The 22,011-nt window shown below is 38.5% G+C and overlaps 1 protein-coding gene across 2 annotated transcripts in view; it reads left to right on the top strand.

The window, feature by feature from the left end:
* Positions 1 to 22,011, top strand: part of rbfox3a (RNA binding fox-1 homolog 3a) — a gene marked incomplete at its 3' end in the record, with an annotated part of 283,492 nt that overhangs the window by 121,935 nt on the left and 139,546 nt on the right. The window lies entirely within an intron of this gene.

The raw sequence follows: 22,011 nt of genomic DNA, 5'->3' as shown, positions 1-22,011 counted from the left end.
GATGCAGTGCAGCAGAAAGGAACATAGCGCATAGGGTCTTGAGAAACTTTTTTTATAACTTTTTTTTTTGTAGCGTTCTGGTGCAAAACCACTTTATTTGTTTTTTGAATTAGCTAGTTTTCTCTTTTAAAGAATTTATCATTTTAATGTAGTCATTACGTCATCAAATTCATTTTAATATTACTTAAATGGCACCTAATTTTAGTTGACAAAAATAGCCTTTTTGTTTATGCAAAATTCAACAAATTATTCAAACATTTTATATATTACTTTTAACATTTATCAGCAGTTACAAATTTGGGGTCGGTAACAAAAAATTTATTTTATGCTCACCAAGGCTGCATTGATTTGATCAAAAATACCATAAAACAGTACAATTAATTTGTTTAAATGCTACTAAATTACTAAATATTTTTTTTTCCTGGCAAAGCTGAATTTTCAGCATCATTACTCCAGGTGTCACATGACCCTTTGTAAATTATTCTAATATGCAGATTTGGTGCTCAAGAATATTTTCTCTCTATTTTTGATGTTGAAAACATTTGTTCTGTCACTTTTGAACAATATAATGCATTCTTCCTGAAAGTATTAATCTATCTTTTCTATCTTTCTTAAAAATCGTACTGACCTCAAACTTTTGAATGGCAGTGCATGTCTGTGAAATAGGAAGATATTTGAAGAATGTCGATAACCGAACAGTTGATGCAGTTGAACAGTCTAGAAACACAATCTAGAGCAGACATTACACAAGAAGTTGTCCTGTACAAACCACCCCTTCCTTCACATATTTACATCATGGAAAGTTATTTTAAAACATAGACATTTTGTAAAGTCTCCATAGCCTATTAGTCCTAAACCACATTATGTACCAGTGTTGCACGATTGCCTTTACAGTAGTTTTCTGTTTCACAAATGAATTGTATGATTTTGATGTTATTTTCACCTGTTGAGTGCCCATGCGCTGATGTATTTCCTTGTCATTTGAATTTGTATCCTCCCTCTATATGTCAGAAGCTGGATGTGGGGCTTCCTCAGCAGGTGCTGTTTTTTAATTGAATCCAAAATCTCTGTGGAGGCCATCCTCCTCCTCTCCTCCTCAAAGCAACAACAATAGCTAGTTACAGGGTAATGAATGGCTAAATCACGCCTGCTTTGTTTACTCATTTGTGACTGTCACACTGTTCTCTGTTCATGGATTCCAGGAACTTTAGGCTCATGCTTCCCAAAGGTTCCACATCTGAAAAGCCACACAGTGTGAGCTGAAAAATGACTCTGCAAATGAGTTTTTCTTTTTTGTTTTTCTGCATTCAAAGGGACTGCTAAAAAAAAAGATAAAGCACCCCAAAAAAATCCATACGGTTTCATCTGGGCAAGCATATACGCATGAATTTCAGCCCTCACCTGTTCCTAGTGACAGCAAACAACTCCATCCCCACTAGTATTAGCGCAGAGCAGATGTACTAATGAACAGCTCAGCGCCATTGGAGAAGGTGGTACCGCACACATTTTACAGAGAGAAAACCATAAAGAGCAGGCTTATAGGCTAGCAGAGTCCTGACTTTTTTGTGACCTCATTTATGCTGAGAAATACACCCTGTAGTCACTACACAATTTGGAAAGAACACAAATTGCCTGATTTCTTTTTTTTTTTTTTTTATTATTTATCAGAATTTTTACTTGTGACCCTATTTATACTGGGGGGAATGCACTACAATGCACATTGTAGTGATTAATATGTTGGAATGAATACGAATTGTAGTATTTTCCCATCTTTGCCTTTTTTTTTTCAACTTTCTAAATGAGAAGCTTTCAAGACCCAATTTCTATTTGAGATAACAATGTAGTTACAAAAAAATTATTTTGGAAAGAATTTGACTTTTTTTGTCCATTATTTTTTTTTTCCCCTACTGAGAAATACACACTCTACATTAATCATTATAACGTTATGGTTACTTGGTTGCCTCAATATATATATATATATATATTTTTTTTTTTTTTTTGCTCAAATAATAGAACGTCACATGAGTTTGAGTCCTAGGGAAACGCATTAACTGATAAAATGTAAGTCACTTTAATAAAAAAAAAAAAGCATCTGCCAAACTAACACAGTCTCACCCCCAAACGTCACATACTGACGCGTCTTGACCAAACGGCAATATACGACGAAAAGGGTACCCCTAAAACGTCCGTATGTGACTATTCGGGTTATGGGTAGGTTTAGGTATGCGTTAGGGTACCGCTAAGAGGCGCTGCTGGTGCGCTTATGTCTTCGTCTCATATGGACGTTTTAGGGGTACCCTTTTCGTCGTATATTGCCGTTTGGTCAAGACGCGTCAGTATGTGACGTTTTGGGGTGAGACCGGGCTGGCCAAACGCATACACTACCATTCAAAAGTCTGGGGTCAGGAAGATATTTCTTGAGCAGCAAATCAGCATTAGAATGATTTTTTAGGTGATAATTCAGCTTTATCACCACAAGAATAAATTAAAAAAAAAAAAAAAAAAAAAGGTTATTTTAAATTGTTATAATATTTCACAATCTTACAGTTTTTACTGTATTTCTGATCGAACAAATGCAGCCTTGGTGACCAGAAGAGACTTCTTTCAGAAACATCAAGACAACTTTCCGACCCCAAACTTTTGCCTGGTAGTGTAAATGTAAATGTAAGGAGGTCAGTCGATGTCTTAACATGTCTGTGAAGTCATTGACCGACTGGACAGCAAGGCAGAAGCCTTCAGTTTGGGACAGGCCCGCTGTGACCCTTTGTGGTGAGTCCTGGCCTGCTTGATTAATTGGTGTAGTAATGGGAATATATAGAAAGGTGAGGAGAGCATTATTCCCTCCTGAACACACACTCAATACCTTTACCCATCTATTGAAGAGAAGGAAGGTTGTCTAAAGGAAATGGGGCCTGCATACAGAGCGACTGCTTCTTTTCTTCAGTCTATGTTTAATGTAAGTCTGCACGCACACCAGCTGTGTGCAATAAGCAACGTTGTTATGAATGCGCTAAATACTTGCTGATGGAACTCTATTAGAATCCCCCTGTTCATTTGGCGGCTCTGAAGCCGGAGAAGTCTTGTTGTGAAACTCGTAGATAGATAATCCAACCTCGTGAAAGTCTAACCCACAGGGTGGTCATTAATAATAATCTATGGGATCTTATCTCACTTAATAATGCAATTAGTGGCTAAATGCATTGACTTGAGCTGTAATGTTTAGGGTCCGCAGTTCAGGGCAGGTGTTCCATCATCCCTTAATGTTCTGACAATTTACTGTCCGTGAATGCGATTCACAACAGCGATCCTCTGGATGTAAACGATAAGCGTGATTTGTTTGCTGAAGGGCGACGCGTCACGGAAATGTGGATTCTTCTTGTTTTCTTGTCATGTTTATTGATTACATTTTATAATATGAACATATTGTGCAAAACACTCCCAGGCTATTCCCCTAATAAATTCCCCTGACCAAGGTCGTGCATTGTGGGCAGATCATGAGGTATAGATCAGCATGGCCGTTCTATTTGATGTGTTTCTCTGACTTGTTATCTCTCTAAGCATCTGTTTCTTGTTACAAAGCGATGGCATAGTATCTGAAATGGAGACAGAGTTCCTAACCAGCCAGTTATGAGCATCAGAGGTTATTATTGATTACCTGTCTACTTTGTTGTCCGGAGCCCTTTGTTTCCTCAAACTCCCCTGTTCCGTGGCACTGTGGCATTACAGCGGGTCAGAACTCTCTCTTGAGCCGTTCTGTTATCATACAGTAGATATTTATTGTCTCACATACACATACAGTAACACTGCCTTAATGTGACATTGATTTCACAGAGCATGTTGGCTGTTTCAGTTCCACTTGGCTCCTTAAAGGAACAGTTCACCTTGAAATTCTGTCATCGTTTACAGTACTTTCTTTCTTCAGTCTATTCAACATAATGATTGTGAATGAGAACTTGAGCTGTTAGATTAAAAAATGACTAAACACCATAGATGTATCATAAAAGTTGTCAACATGTCTCCTGCGCTAAGTCTTCTGAAGTCATACGATTGCTATTGTGTGATAATCAGACCAAATTTGAATTATTCATTCAAAATTATGACGTACGCCCTATTACTTGGCATGTACGTAAAAGAGTTTGAGATGTACGGATGTCCAATTCTTGAGTGAATCATATTTTCAATGATTTATTTAAACCAGTTCAGAAGTCTGATTCATTCACAGAAGTTCAACTCACTGATTCAGTGATCCAGTCACAACATTTAACCTCTTGGAGTGGAACTTTTGGTCTGTTCATCACACAAAATTGGCATATGGTTTCAGATGACTTGGAATATAGCGTACAGACAACTTTTATAATGCTCTTATAGAGTATTTTTTAGGCTTTTTAAAGCTTGTCCTCCCCTGCTAAGGCTTTCTGCTAAACATCTCTTTAGGTATTTCACAGAAGAAGAAAAAAATACCTTCAAGTTTAGAGAGACACGAAGGTGAGTAAATATTGACGAAATCTGCATTTTTGAGTGAACTATCCTAAAAGCAGGTTCACTGGAGGGTGCATTGCAGTGTTTGTGAGAGTTTTCAAACTCAGTCATGGTAACTTAAACACGTCGTGTTTCTGGATGCTGCTCTACATCAAAACCTTCTGCGTGTGATTCAATATAGCAAAACATATGGGGCCAATGGGTTTTATGAACCCCCGCCAAGATGAGAGAGACTGATCGAAGATCCCCCCCTCCAGCCGCTCCCTCCGCACGACCCTGAGCGGAAATGGCTTTAATCTGCGTTGTCGTGAAAAATGAGGGATGAGGGAGAGAAGAAAGAGAAAACAAACTTGTTATTCCGGCCTTTCCCTATTACTGATGTCTCGGCCTGGCATTGTCAGACAGGCAGGTGGCACATTATGCCAGTGGAGGAGAAGTTCCTGCTGGCAGAGCAGGCAGGCAGAAAGAGAAAGACTGAGGGAGAGGGAGAGAACAAGAGTGAGGCGGTGGAAAAACAAGAGCTGAAAAGAGAATGATGGAGTGCGTTTGAATGGTCAGGTAGTTAATGCTTTATGAGATTGGGCCGAGGAGGTGGTGGAATGCAGTGTGAGCAGTATTACGCCACATAAATCTGGAGGCCTGCTTTCCCTGCCTGCGTTTGCACTTAATTACCTGAGCCTTGTGCATACCTATAGCTCTTCCCTAATGGCCAGCTCTCATAGCCCCTCTCATGCCACAGGCCACAGAGGCCATTTGCACACTTGTGTATGTGCTGTGTGTGAGGCAACATGCTCCATATACCAGTTGATTTAGAAACAGTCCTGATATAACTTTTATGTCTCACAAATGCATAATTAGTTCTCATAACTGTATCTTATTTCTGCTTTGTATTTGACTGTACGTCTCACAAATGTACGTTCACTTCTCATTATTGTGACTTTAAATCTCACAATGCCTTTTTAGTTCGCATAATTATGACTCTATATCTCACAAATATGTATTTTATCATAATTGTAACTTTATATTTCACACATTCACGTTTATTTCTCATATCTATGACTTATTTTATCATAATTGTGACTAACTCACAAATGCATATATTTATTTCTCATATTTTTGACTTTAAATCTCACAAGTGCATATTAATTTCTATTCATAACAATTTTATATTTCTTTTGTCATAACTGTGACTTCAAATATCCCAAATGTGTATTTATTTCTCATTTCTCAATTGTGACTACATCTCATAAATGCATTTTATGAAGTAATCATGGCTTACACGATTCTCACTATAGTGACTTTTTTGTTATTTTGAGTATCACTATGTCAGTAATGACACATTCAGGAGTGATTCCTGGATTTAATTCTCACATGAAATTATAATTATTGAATTCACTCCTGAATGTGTCACTCAGTTTGAAATATGCACATGGCCATTAAAGTTGAGTACCCCCCCCCCCCCCTCCAAAAAGTTGTGGCAGTTGTAGCTATTTAAAATGTTACAGCATAAACGTTATAGTGATTGCTTCACTTTACAATTGAACAGTCAGCAAATGTGTTTAAAAAAAACAACAAGGCTTGTATATGCCTGTAATTAAAGGAAGTGCCCTACTCAGATCTCCCATAAGCTGTCTCGTCCAGGTCAAGTTTGTTTGGCCTCTCAGGCAGGCGAGATCAGAATTTCATGCATAAGATGCCTCCTGTCACGAGCCCTGCTTTTGAGCTGCCCGTTATGGATTTAACGATTTCCCTGGTGCACACAGTGGCATCAAACCCCAGGATCCGTGTAATGCTGCCATCTTGAACGTCTCCCATTGACCTTGGAGATTATTGCTGGACTAGGCAGCAGAAAAGTTATGCTATATCTTAGTCAGGAGCTGTCTTCTATCAATGAGATGCTGTGTTGGCCATCGATCGGTTCTATACCAGGACACAGTGCTTGATTGATGCTTGGCGAGTGGCTGGCTGGCCTGGAGGACAGCCTTGGGAGAAAACAGAGGCACTCTGCTTTTCCGCACCTAAGGGGTAATAGCTACAATGATGGAGTATGCATGGATACTCTTTGAGCTCCAAGACTCGCATTACCCCTTTTTATTTGGGTTATTATAGGTTTTGATCTGTTTTGTTAAGGTATGGTAAGATCTTTTAACTTTAGGCTTTCTGAGGACGTGATAAACCGGTGCGCTTTAGACTCTTCATAAATACCTCATCATAACTTTTTCAGAGATGGTAGGCATAAATTATACACTCCCTACAGTGACCTGTGTATCTCCTCATAAATATCTCACTACCTTTCCCTTCCAAACGGTTTGGTCCTTGATATATAATGTTATGAAACCAACTTACATCCTTTCTTGAGAGCTGTCAGAGTGTCAGTCAGTTGTGGCAGCAAGTAATGAGTTGCATTACCAAGGTCTTCCAGAGGTCCTTGCCAAGATGCTTGTGCTAAATAAAATACACTTTCGAAGAATACTGGGTCAGAGTTGGTGTTGTGCGTCATTCATAACTGAATTGAGAATTCCAGTTCATTTCCTGAATTTAAACTGAGGTAGAAAAAAGGATCCATGCAGATTTGTAATTTAAATTGAAATGCAATTAACTCTTTCTCCGCCAGCATTTTTTTAAAAGTTGCCAGCCACCGCCAGCGTTTTTGTTGTTGTTGTTGTTGTTGTTGTTGTTGTTGTTGTTGTTCAAAATGTTCATGGCCCCCAGAATATTTTGTTGTTTGAGAACATATCAAAAGAAAGAACAGACCCTCTGCTTTTAAACAAAAGATACACCATGTTATTCTAGCTTCATGCATTCTTTTTCTCAACACTTGAATGTGGGTGTTTCATAAAAAAGCAACATTTTGAGCAAAAAGCTGAGAAAATCACATTTTTGTCAAAGACTATGTAGAGATGGGATTCAGAACGATCATCAAAACAAAGATGGAGTAGGCTAGATCAAGTCCATCAACCCCTCCAAAGCTTCACAGTCCTATACGTCATCCTGGATCAACATTTCATTCGGTAACATTAGGCAGTTTTGATTCAAATGCTGTTTAATGTTGAGGATTGCATTGTTTTACATATGCATATGATTACGTATGCTATTGCTTGTCTCTGCTTCTTCTTCACCTGTGTTTTGATCAGACGATTCAGTACTTTTTCAGGAGATGCGTAATAGCGCCCCCTACCGCATAACAGTGAAAACACGGAAAGCCAGAAATTTCTGTCAATGGCAGGGAAAGAGTTAAAATCAGATATGGATTGATGGATGGTTGGATGATTTTGAATAGAAGTTGTTTATTTTCACCCACTGTAAATTTTTATGGGTTTCAATGTGTGTGTGTGTGTTTTTTTTTTTTTTTTTTTTTTTGGCAGATCACGTTGATGTATTTGTTTAGAACTGCATCTGTGAGTTTTCTGGGCCTGAAACATCAAACACATTCACTGTCATTGGCTGATTTTCAGCTTGCATGAATTGTAGTGATTTTTGGATGAGATGTAATATTGGAATCCCTTTGTGATGCCAGTCAGGATGTGTCATAGTCATTTGACTATCAGCCTCCAGCTCTGGCAAAATTTCCAGAAATATTAAAGATCTAAAGATCACTTCTTTTTATCTTTGAATGCTTGTTCGTGTTTGTCTGTGTGTTGGTCCTGCCTGACCCAGGCCTTGTTAAGGCAATGCCTCCATGTGGTCAGTTCACAGGAGAACACAGGTTGTCAGTTCAGGCCCAATCAATCAGCTTTGATCTTTAATAGACCCTCTCCCCAAGCTCCTCAATTAGACCTCCTATGCTGGATTTTCCAATACAAGGTATCCTGAGGCTAGCAAAGGGATCACACTATTTGTGACTTACAACACAAGCACACACATACATGGTCACATTCACTCGCACACATTCAAAGGCACTTCCTCCATTAAGGACATCGAATGTGACTGGTTATATGTGTGCATTTATCATGTGTTAAAAATCAATGCATTGTAATGTATAGTGGTGGTTTTCAACTGGTGGCAGGTCGAATCTGGTGTGTGTCTAGAGAAATATAGTGTTTTATGACAAATATAATTGATTTGTTTATATATTTGCACTACTGTTAAAAACAGGACAGTGAGATTTTTTTTATTATTATAAAAGAGTCCTAAAAAAGCTATTATGGGTTCCACAAAAAAAATATTAAGCATTAATGACACTGTTTTTAAAATTTTAATAATATTTCACAATTTTAATGGTTTTTAAAGTGCCCTATTATGCTTTTTCGAATATTACCTTTCATGCAATGTGTAATGTAGCTGTCTGTGAATGTAATCAATCTGCAAAGCTGTGAAGCCACAATATGCACAATAAAGTTACTGTTAAGTTAAGTTACTGTCTCTCAAAAGAAAGGATCGACTATGAACCACCTAAACGAGTCGTCAGGAATTTGAATCCCTCTTCTGTTACGGGCTGCACGTCACTGGGTAACACGTTTGCCTAATGCCCGCCTATGTTCTACATTGTCCGTCCGCAAACACTTTGACCTGCCCTTAAGCACTGTAGCTGTGTGGTGTTGTCTAAATGTTGAGAAGACGATGTTCCCTTCTCTGCAAAAGCAAATTCTCTTTGTAAACACACCCAAAGGATAAGGATGTGAAGACTAAAATTTTAAATTCCTACAGCGATACAACTGTAGTACAACCTTTTGACCATTGCTCCTCAAACCTCCATGAGGTCTAAATGGGATTTACAAAACACTTATCCATTAAAGATGGGGCAGTACCCACTTTATTTGGACCAACTTGCTCCTCAGAATCACAACCTGTAAGTATGATTAATTATTGATGAATATATTTTCTACCGGGTATTCAAAATACGTTTTTTATATTGTGTAGACCTCCGGCTAACCAGCTAACTCACGTTATTACGGTCTTACTAAATTACTTGACGAGCCTTTTGAGAATTATTGAAAAATGTGGTGATGTGCAATGTATATTATGAGAAAATGAAAGTGTTTTTTGACCTTTGATGCATGTAAACCAGTTGTAGGAGACTTCCGAAACAAAATTAGGAACCTTTAGAATAGCCTAATAGGGGCATTTTAAATATCAAGTAAATGCAGCCTTGGTGAGCATAAAATACTTCTTTCAAAAACATGTTTAAAAATATCGCCGACCACATTGTGTAACCTGGTAGTGAATATACATTATTTCTTTCTTTTTTTTTTTCAATAAATATATCATCTTTCTTTAAACAGGAATAGTTGTTATAGCAAAATAAGTCAATTTGTTAAGCTAATACTAATTGTCACACCATGGTAGTTAAGAACAGATGACAAAGATGATATGATTCAAAAGTATTTAATAAATAATCCACACAACATAACTCAGGAGAACGCAGGCAGAGTAACAGTAGCCATACACTGACGAGCAGTGGCGTGCACAGGCCTCCTCAGGGGCAGGGGTGGAAGGACAAAAAAAAAAGAAGAGTTCCTTGTTTGTTTGTTTTTTAAATCCTTTCTTTCCTTGACATTCTATGAAAATATGTTGATACAATTAGAATGCATAACACATCAAACGAAAATAGGGAAATCATGATAATATTACTAAATAGTATTTACTTTACCAAACAAAACAGTGAGAATCAAGAAGGTAATTATGAGGAATTCATGTTTAGTTTTGTTGAGATTGTAAATTTTATGTGGCCTATGTATTATTTGCATGAAAGTGTTAGCGTTAGCTAAATGTGTTAACATGAAATAAGAATGAACTGCACTTCTACAGCATTTATAAATATTAGTTAATATTAATTTCAGCATTTATCCTACTAAAACATTATTAAAATCAAAAGTTGTATTTGTTAACATTAGTTAATGCACTAACTGTCACATAACATGAACAAACAATTAACAGTTCTATTATTTTTAACTAAGATTAACAAGTACAGTAACAAATGTGTTGCTCATGGTTAGTTCATGTTAGTTTAGTAAAGTGTTACTACGAAATCAAATATATAAATTCCTTACAATTTAGAGTTGGACATAGTGTTGCTTTCGTCAACGAAAATTATGACGAAATATTGTCGTCAACGAACCGTTATCACCTGACGAAAACGACACGAGACTAGACGTAAATGCATGGTCATGTGACGATGACTAAAATACATGTATAATGCAATATCGTTGACGAATAAAAACGGGACTAAATGTGGTTTAAAAAAATAAAAACTATGCTAAAATGTCTCTTCATTTTCGTTGACCAAAACGAGACGAGACGAAATGTTATAACGTCACGACGAATGAGAGAGTTGTGCGTGAACCCATAGCTTTAATTGTCGGCTTTAAATTCTGGATTGCGATCTGGTCACCCGATTATCAGCGAATTTAACAATATATTACTCCATTAGTTATTCTATTAAAATGTCTCATTGATGTATTTGACACATTCATAATCATTACTTTTGCCGGTTCTTTGTGACAGCTGCATGTTATTGGCAGCGTCTCTTGTTACATGAACACGTCACCGCATCAGCGCCAGAACATGGAGATTTTATTTTAGAGAATAATCGCACAACCTATTCGATATCCTATAATTAAATAAACTAATCGAATATCCAAAAATCGTGACTCATCCCTGCATGGAATCTCTTGTTTCTTTTCCCAAATCTTCACTCACGTCACGTCTCACCCATTTTCTAAAGGTATTATAAACGTTTCTTGGTTCGCTTTTAATTAGGCCTATTATATTCGTATTCTTTACTGTGGTAAAGTAGAAAAACGCTGTAGGACAGATGGCCTACATTTGTACTTGCATGTCAAATTCTTTTTAACACAGTTTGTGCTTGTTATATAGACATTGGGCGCGAGTTTAATTGTAAAGCGCGTTTGACACGTGTGGGTGATTTTTAGTTTCACTTTCTCTGGCAGCGCAATCTCAAACATAAGCCTAAATATTTCGCCCTTGTGGAGGATAAAATTCGCTCTTCAAACCAATTTACATCAAGTAGAAAACACAAAGATATCATAAAGAGATCGATGGAGATCGATATCTTCGTGTTTTCCTGCCTGTGTCCCACATCCCTCTCAAAGCGCAGAGTGTATATCACGCGTCTTTGTGTGGAAATATAAAACGAGTTTTTTTTTTAATAACCCCCCAACCACCGCCGGTAGTTGGTCCATTACCGCGGTGGTAAAAAAAAAAAACCTGCCACCGTCACAGCCCTAAATATAGGCCTACTAAATAGCCTATAATAAGATAGCCTTGTTTGAAATTCTATATTGACTGGGTTAAATAGAATCACATTACTAAAAAGAGACTAAAATACAATTTTCATTGACTAAAACTAGACTAAAATGTCATCAGTTTTCGTCGACTAAAACTAGACTAAAATGTCATCAGTTTTCGTTGACTAAAACTAGACTAAAATGTCATCAGTTTTCGTCGACTAAAACTAGACTAGACTAAAAAGAGTATGAATGTGACTAAAACTAATAAAAACTAAAATGACAGCCTGACACAAAGACTAGACTAAAACTAAAATTAAAACAGGCTGCCAAAAACAACACTAGTTGGACATGGACTTTTGATTACATTTCACTAGATGTATTTCCCCAAGATAATAACACTTGCTATATGGCCTTGGTTAAAAACGAATGACATTGTCAGACTCAGAATGTGGCTGAAATCGAGTTATACTTTTATTAGTTAAGCATAACTCGATTGCTTCCGCAACTTTTACAGTAGCATGGTAGGATAAATGTAACTTTTCTGTATTAGCTGGCTGCTCGTGTAGTTTGAAGACTCGCGGCAAACTGCTCACCTCCGCCAAATGCTTCCAAATACACTCACCTAAAGGATTATTAGGAACACCTGTTCAATTTCTCATTAATGCAATTATCTAATCAACCAATCACATGGCAATTGCTTCAATGCATTTAGGGGTGTGGCCTGGTCAAGACAATCTCCTGAACTCCAAACTGAATGTCAGAATGGGAAAGAAAGGTGATTTAAGCAATTTTGAGCGTGGCATGGTTGTTGGTGCCAGACGGGCCGGTCTGAGTATTTCACAATCTGCTCAGTTACTGGGATTTTCACGCACAACCATTTCTAGGGTTTACAAAGAATGGTGTGAAAAGGGAAAAACATCCAGTATGCGGCAGTCCTGTTGGCGAAAATGCCTTGTTGATGCTAGAGGTCAGAGGAGAATGGGCCAACTGATTCAAGCTGATAGAAGAGCAACTTTGACTGAAATAACCACTCGTTACAACCGAGGTATGCAGCAAAGCATTTGTGAAGCCACAACACGCACAACTTTGAGGCGGATGGGCTACAACAGCAGAAGACCCCACCGGGTACCACTCATCTCCACTACAAATAGGAAAAAGAGGCTACAATTTGCACGAGCTCACCAAAATTGGACAGTTGAAGACTGGAAAAATGTTGCCTGGTCTGATGAGTCTCGATTTCTGTTGAGACATTCAGATGGTAGAGTCAGAATTTGGCGTAAACAGAATGAGAACATGGATCCATCATGCCTTGTTACCACTGTGCAGGCTGGTGGTGGTGGTGTAATGGTGTGGGGGATGTTTTTTTGGCACACTTTAGGCCCCTTAGTGCCAATTGGGCATCGTTTAAATGCCACGGCCTACCTGAGCATTGTTTCTGACCATGTCCATCCCTTTATGACCACCATGTACCCATCCTCTGATGGCTACTTCCAGCAGGATAATGCATCATGTCACAAAGCTCAAATCATTTCAAATTGGTTTCTTGAACATGACAATAAGTTCACTGTACTAAAATGGCCCCCACAGTCACCAGATCTCAACCCAATAGAGCATCTTTGGGATGTGGTGGAACGGGAGCTTCGTGCTCTGGATGTGCATCCCACAAATCTCCATCAACTGCAAGATGCTATCCTATCAATATGGGCCAACATTTCTAAAGAATGCTTTCAGCACCTTGTTGAATCAATGCCACGTAGAATTAAGGCAGTTCTGAAGGCGAAAGGGGGTCAAACACAGTTTTAGTATGGTGTTCCTAATAATCCTTTAGGTGAGTGTATATATTTTTGTATCATTATTGTTAGTGGCAATGGTGTATACGTGTATTGTTATTTATTATAATATTTATAAGAATTATTATTATTATTTACATTTATCAGAGTGGGGCACAATACATTTTGAAACAAAAGGGGCAGGGGCTTGAGGGGATTGTTACTATTGGTTATATTGTCACACACTATTTATTCCCATAATCCAGTAGCGATTAGATTCAATATATGCTTTCATCACCTTACAACATTCATTTCTCAGTTACTGTCATCCTCAGAGTTCTCTCTCTCACACACACACACACACACACACACACACACATAGACAGTAAATGAAAACTGACAGAGGAGTTTGAACTCGAAGAATGTGTGACTCTTGACTCCTGGGAATCTTCTGGCAGCTGTGGGTGACAAAACAGAGCAGATCAAGAACGAGCGGTAAATTTCCAGTCTTCTTGAGGAAAGAATCCTCACTAGCATACAGACTACACTTGCAGCTAGCCTTATTTCTTTCCTGGTGTTTTCTCTCCCTCTAAATCAAGTTGCAGCACTTGCTATACAATATAAATGAATCAAGTCTGGGAAGGTGCTTTTTGATGCTTTTGAGTGATTGTTGGGGAGTGATACAGTACAGCTGTCAGAAATGTCTCTCTGTTTTTCTCTGTATCCAGCCATTTCAGCTGTGTGGATAGACATGTCTGTTTGTTGATTGTTGTGCATTCTTGCTTAAACAAGAGGGTGCCAGAGGTCTTTATGCGAAGTGGCATGAATACGTGTTTAAGAATGGGGTGTTTGTCCCGAGGAAAATGTCTCTATTCATTGTCAATTATTCTGTCATGTGAGAATTATTCTATTACTTGTCTGCCACAATAAAGTAATAGGAAATAAAGTAATGTCTTTGAATTAACTTTAGATGATCAATTTATTTGGGTATTTTCTCAGTGAATATTCATATGTCACGTTTAGTTTGTATCTCCCTAGTTTTACCTGGGTTAGTTCTTGTTTCCATTTTCCCTGTTCATTAGTTGTCATGGTTCCTGGGTATGTTTCCAATTGTTTCCATAGTACCTAATTTGTTAATTGATTAACTCCACCTGTCTCTTGTTTTCTCCTTTCACTTAGAGTACGTTTACACCATAATGAGTTTTCCGTCGCATTTACATTGTCAAAACAATCCCGTTCACACAAATCTGCAAAAACGCTGTTATTATGCCAGGCCAGTAGTTGGCGATGTCACTTTGTAAAGAAACACTACGCGCCTATAGACTGAACAGGTAATAAGCATACACAAATTTGCTTTTTTTTGTAGTTTACAGTACATGAAGATGATTATGGTATCATTTTCAAAAACTTTCACTTTGAAATCCGTATTCAAAAGTTTGCATTTTCAGGCCCCCAAATAGTTATTGTCATGTAAATGACTGGCCAAAACGCATAAAAGTTTTTAGTTGAAAATGATGTCATGTTAACTAATGAAACCTTATTGTAAAGTTACCATATAATATAATATCCATTTTTCCTTTACTATAGACTATATCCAGGCTGTTGTTGTAATTCTTAAAAAAGAAACTGCAGTAGCAGGGACAGTGAGGGTCTCATTGGGCTAGACGTTTGCTCAGCTCATTTGAGATGTTTGGTCACTGATCAAAGCGACACTCATTTTGGTGGTCCGCGCACACAAATCTGAAGCAAGTGCAAGAGAGAGAGAGCACACGGGAGGGGGCTTTCCAGCTGTCTCTGGTGACATGCCAGGTGGGATGACATGGGGCTCTGAAGTGTTGAGGGGGAGAATCTGGCTAGGGACGAACCTGCGGAATGGCACACTGGAGATATGCAAAACGCTAATGATCCTCGCCCTCCCCCTGCCGGGACAGTTCTCTCTGCCAGGCCGCTCCAAGTGGTCCTTTCCACTGGGGATTCTCACCAGCAGGCCCAGGTATCCATGATTGCTTTTTAATGTGTGGCTCTTGGCCAATGGGAGCAGGGATTTTCATCAAGTATGACTGCAGAAATATTAAACTAGCCTAGGATTATTTTTCAGTCACAGTCCATTAAACTGTAGGGGGAAGTGGAGCCAGGAGCTTGCTCCTGCCTGCACAAGTTAGGCCAATTAGGGTTCTAATTTTTTATTAATATGCTGCAATGTTAAATAAACATGCAAACAGCTTTCGTGTTGTATGCCAATTAAATGCTGTTTTATTTGACTGCCACTTTAATCAGGTGGCTGCACAGGGGGAGGATATGCAGTTTAATTAAATTGTATTACACTGCATTTCCTGTCAAGGCTCTTTTATGATTTCAAAGTAATCTATAAGGACATCAGCCATTGATTTACTCATATTTTAATAAATTATGCCAGGCCGTACCATCGCAAAACTCTGCACATGGGAGAATCGTAAAGCAAAAGGGCGGAAACAAAGAAACGAGCAGCGGGCGCAAGTCATTTTTTATCACACGGCAGAACGGCAACCCCCCACAAACAATCATCTCCCAACGATGGCAGGGAGAAAGTTTCAAAAGCTCATTTTGCCCGATTTTATCGCTTCTCCTGTTCCATCAATATTGCCTTCTGGTTGATTTTTAATTTCAGGTTGGAGACCTCAGCATATTTAGTGCTCGGCTGATGACATTGTATTTATTTAGTGCTCTCGTCAATAGCTCGCTCAAGTGCAAAAAGTCCCTCCCCCGCTTTTGCTGGGTTCTATACAGATAAGTCAAATTCTCAATGCACGTACATACAGACTATCTGCATTGTATTAGTTCTTTCCCGAAGAACATGTTCGTTTTTCCCTGTCATGATCCGGCCTTTTCATGTCATGATTCCATGTGCATACATATATATATATATATATATATATATATATATACACATACACATACACATATATATATATATATCCGGGTATATATATATTCAAAGCGTAAAACCAAACATATAAACATGTACACATACACATACACACATATATATATATACATATATGTATATATATGTGTGTATGTGTATGTGTACATGTATATATGTTTGGTTTTACGCTTTGAAACAATGTTTTGCTTGAAAAGTGTGCTTGATTTAAAAAGGATGACACTTGGCTTGATATTTTGCTGTGTAATGCAATGAAATTCATACATTGTTAGATGTGGCACAAGTGCCCAAATACTTTTAGGGGCCATTATAAAAAAATAGCTACCCACTTCACTGCAAAATATCAAACTCTTGCTCTTGTTATTGCCAAATGAGCAACAGGAGTGACATAATGTCTGCCTTCTTCCGGCTGGAAGCTTCCTCCCACAAGCCCTCTAGCTCTGGCAGTGGCCATCCTGTCCTGGGCCTGTGCTTCCATTAGCCACACTGACCCGGATCTGTTCTGGCATCGCTCTTAAAACTAGACCGGCGGACTTGGCCCTTCCTCTCTGTGGGGCAGCTCTGTCAGGACCTCTGTCCAACCCAAACACACCAGCCACACCAGCCTGTCCATATGGCTGCTCCATCCTGCCTGTTTCTGGGCCAGAGCCTGATTCACAAGGGCTGGAGAAAAAGAAGTCCTCTTCTTCCAGAGCCCTCTCCAGGGCATCACAACGCCTCTCCAAACGATGTATTCATTACCCCCTCCTGTACCCTGGGGATGCTCAAAAGCCTTGTTTCAGAGTGGGGAGTGTGGCTGTGTCTGTTTAAACACTGCTCCAGTCCTACTTAATCATGTGCAGTTGGAGGGGCAGTCCATGCCGGCGCTCTGATTAATACAGCATGAAGCTGTGGCGGCAGACATTGCTGCAAGGGACGCAAGGCATTAATAACCACATACTGCCACTGTTTCAGACGCTACCTCCGCCTTCCTGAAGTCTAGAGAGACTATGTGTACAAACACACAAATACCAACTCATAAGGTGTCATGTAGCCTGGACACTGCAAATATTGTCATGGGAAGACTGGCCATCTCTGGTAATTGAATTAGTGCACAAATATTAATTTATTTATTGTTTTAATTCATACAATTTGTCAATCAGTCTTATTAGGACAAATCATTAGCATTTCATAGGTTCACAATAGTGGACCATCAAGGTCATAATCATTGTTGTCATTATCATTAACCGCACTATCACCAACACATGGACCAGAACAAACCTAAACACAATATTCTTTCAGGATTCTTTGATGAATAAATAAGTTTAAAACAGCATTTATTTTAAATAGATTGTAACATTATAAATGTATTTACTGTCGCTTTTGATCAATTTAATGTATCCTTGCTGCATAAAAGTATTAAAAAAAAAAATGTGTACTGTCTCCAAACTTTTGTCAAAAAACGGCTAAAGACACATCTGTTTCATCAACACTTGACCCATTAATATTAGCACTTATTAGTTCTATTCTATTCTATTTCTCTATTTATTTTATTAAAAAAAACTTTCTATTTCAGATAAATGCTGTTTTTGTAAATGCTGATAAAAGAATCCTGAAAAAATGTGTACACATCTGTTTTCAACATTGATAATAATAATAATAATAAATGTTCCTTGAGCAACAAATCAGCATATTAGAATGATTTCTGAAGGATCATGTGACACTGAAGATGATGATAAGGTAATGATGCTGAAAATTCAGCTTTGCCAACATAGGAATACATTACATTTTACTTTTGGAATGACAGTATATATATGGGCAATTTGTGGCTTTTAAATGTTAGTGGAACTAGGGCTAGGATTTCAAACACATTTCAATATTTGGTAACACTTTATTTAGATGGTCCATTTTAGACATTAAACTATAACTAACTTTGCAAATACATGCAATCTAACTCTATAGAGTATTAGTAGACTGTGCTAAATATCTCCTAACACTTTATTTTGATGCTCCCCCAACAGACATTCTACTGACTATAAGTAACTTTGCAACTGCATGTCAACTTATTCTACTAACCCGAACCCTAACACCTAACGCTAACCTAACAGTCTACTACAGTCTGCTAATACTCTAATGAGAGTTAGTTGACATGTAGTTGCAAAGTTACTTATAACTATAAGAATGTCTAAGGTGGACCATCGAAATAAGTGTAACCCAATATTTAATTTGAAATCTATTTTGGTTAAATTATACAAGGACCCTTCTAATTTGATACATTTGTGTCCTTCCAAACTATATGCAGTTTAAATGCTATTTATTTAACAGATCAACACAACCAAATGCTAAAGATTATATAAGAATTTCTGTTAAACTGAATTTCTTGCGCAAACCTACGTGTACAAGCAAAATAAATAATCAAAACTGTGCTAAAGGAAAAAATATATATCAAGATTGTGAGTGCTTTTATACAGTATAGGACAGTCATGTGGTTCATTCCTGAATTTGAATGAATCAGTTGAATGGATGATTCAATGACTCACCCAGTCACTTGCCGCTACCTACTGGTAATTCTTTCTGATTCTTTCTGAATCTACTATCTCATAAGATTCATTTGTTTGTGAATCAGACTTACCTATTTACAATATTTTGAATAAAAAAAATAAAGAAATGAACTGAATTGCGTTATTTGCACTGTATGTTTTTTATTCACCAAAAAGAACCAGTTCATTATAGTCTTTTTTCGTGATTCACTTGTTACACTTTGTTAGTTTGTGCAGCACGTGACGAGAACTCAGCATTATATTTGCTTGCTATAATTTTGCGGTACACGGTATCTCATCACATTCAGTTCAGATACCAAACTCGGGTTAAATACGACTTCTCTTGCCATAGGATCATATATTTAACTGTGGGGCTGCTTGTGTTGCCACTGAAAAGTGGTGCAGGAAACTCTAGAATAAAGAGATCTATTGTGGGATTTAAAAAATCGATATAGAGATAGTTAAATGAGGATCACAATTAATTGGCAAGTCGATATTTTTACCAAAACGTTTATGGAATTTGTCAATGCATCTTTGTTTCCTCTGCCATGACAGCTGTGTGAACTTGAGAATATTTTGTTTAATGCAATTCATAGTTAAAGCCTCTGTAATGGGATATTATTTCCACTTTTATAGAGCCATTGTATATTGTAGATTTCTATGTATGTTTCTTCCCTTATTATGTTATCGTGGAAAACCTAGAATCCTCCACTCTCGCATCACACTTGAGATTGAAAGCCGGGTGCTTCCCAACAGATTAGGCAGGGATCGTTTACGGTGCTTATTGTCATCCTTGCAGAGAAACGCGAGATAATACAGTCTCAGTTTCAACCTAATCCTCCATTCATCTGCATGAGTGCGCAGCGACGACCCGACAAACCCTGGGCCGAGATGCGCTGATGGCAGATTTAGATGTGATGACACTCTTTTCTCCCTTAAATCAAACTGTTATCGCCCACTATTTATGTCAGTGTTATCTCACACACTGTTTATGACAACTTTGACATTTCGCTCAGTTTTTAAAGCTCTTGTCAAATTTGCCAAACTGCAGGGCAGAGTGAGATAGAGTGAGTTAAGGAAAGGTTGTCAGAGAGAGAGAGAGAGAGAGAGAGAGAGAGAGAGTGAGAGGGGGGCTTTAAAGACAAAGCGCATGAGGGAAAAACAGGGGAAAAGAAGAAAAAGAGACAGGGAGATAGTGAAGCAGCCTGGGGGGTGGGGGTGGGGTGTTGTAATGTATCTGCAGTGTAGCATGTCAGTGCAGCTTTACTTTACTGCATCCTCATCTCGACGTCAATAATTAATCACAGGTGAGACGTGGTGAGAAACATGCCCGCGGATGCCAAAGGAGCCTCAACTGGTGCCAACAGACAGCAGGAAAGCCTCAAACACAGTGACAGCCATCCGTCCCCGCATCGAGTCTCACCTCACGGGCACGTTCCTGTGATGCAACGCCGGCACGCTCTGAATTACATCACCTGCAAAAAGAGCAGGAGCGCCGTTCGGCCTCCAAATCTACGGCGAAGCGGCACGCCGGCTGTTTTATTGCTAATTAGGCCATATCTTTTTATTTCTATACACCAAAAAATCAGCCACATGTATCATGGATATAAATGCGTTATACTTGTGATCGATTGGCTGGAGCGCGGCCCTGTGGCATGAATATTCATGGGGTGATGTATAGAGAGGGAGGGAGCGGCATTGGAGACTCGTGGTGTGTGATCCGTGGACTTTACAGTCACCGCCGGGTAGCCTGCGGCTAGCAGCCACCATAAACAATAACGCAAGGCCCATTTATAACACTAAAACTCATGTGTTGCCGCAGCCACAAAGAGCACAAGTGACATTTTAATGGGCCTTTTTACTTTTTGTTTTTCAATAATGAATGCATGGCTTGCTGTGGTGCGCTCCACAATATGCGCTTCACTATTGTTTTGAGGCGTAATGCAGATTTTTGCTGTACTTGGCATTTATAGGGAATAATTTAATACACATTGCAATCTTCGCGCGCGCTTCCCTGAGACCGCTTTCCAAGACTGGGGGAATGGAGTTTTTTTTTTTTTTTTTTTTTGCTGAACTGATGTGATATGGTGTATGTGTGATGTCAGAGTCATGTTTTCTTTTTGTCTTTGTGAGTACTGATCATAGTGTGTGTCTGTGTGTGTGTTACCCAAAGGAGGTTCAACAGAGCTGTTAGTTTGCTTTGCTGTGTAAGCAGGGTTGACCCCACTGTTGATCACATGCCAAGCACTTCCCCTCACACCGTGCCACTCACACACAGACTGATGGGCATTAAACAGCTGAGAGGACGAGAGGTGGAGTGTTTATGGATGTGTTCAAATTGTCAAAGAAATATTTATGTCTCTCTTACATTTGAAATCATGTTGAATCAAGAATATATATTTTTTTTTGCCTCCTTCCTTGTTTCTTTCTTTTGTCCCTTCCTTCCTTCCCTGCCTCCTTTCTTTGTTTTTACTTCCTTTCGTAGGGCTGGTTCAAAACTAACTATTTTTAGTTAAACTATTTTAACTTTAGTGTCGGGGTTTTAGAATGCTGAGTAATGCGCGAGACACTGCGAAAGACACGAGTGCAACAGTTAAGGCGTCCGTCTAGCTCATGTTTGCATTGAAAAAACAATGGAAAAGTTGCACAGAGGAATGAAAAAACTCGTTCTGTGTGAAGTGCCCTCTACTTCATTTGTTTTCCTTTCCTTCTTTCCACCTTTTCTTTTTTTCCTTCCTTCCTTCCTTCCTTCCTTCCTTCCTTCCTACCTTCATTTTAATTTTTTCTTTCCATTTTTGCTTCCTTTGTTTTTCCTTCCTTATACTTTTTTTACATCATTTGTTTTTCCTTCCTTCTGCTTTCCATACTTCCTTCCATACTTCCTTCATTCCTTCCTTCTTTCTTTTTTCTTCTACATTTTTGTTTTTCCTTCCTTTCTTGCTTCCTTTGTTTTTGTCTTCCTTCCTTCCTACCTTCCTTCCTTCCTTCCTTCCTTCCTTCCTTCCTTCCTTCCTTCCTTCCTTACTGCCTTTCGTTTTCCTCTTTCCTCCTTTCCACACTTTCCTTCGTTCGTTCGTTCGTTCCTTCCTTCCTTCCTTTCTTCCTTCCTTCCTTCCTTCCTTCCTTCCTTC

This window comes from Scardinius erythrophthalmus (assembly GCF_964197995.2).
Source record: "Scardinius erythrophthalmus genome assembly, chromosome: 18".
Lineage (NCBI taxonomy): Eukaryota > Metazoa > Chordata > Actinopteri > Cypriniformes > Leuciscidae > Scardinius > Scardinius erythrophthalmus.
Note: the sequence above shows the minus strand (reverse complement) of the source record. Positions and strands in the feature narration are given on the sequence as shown.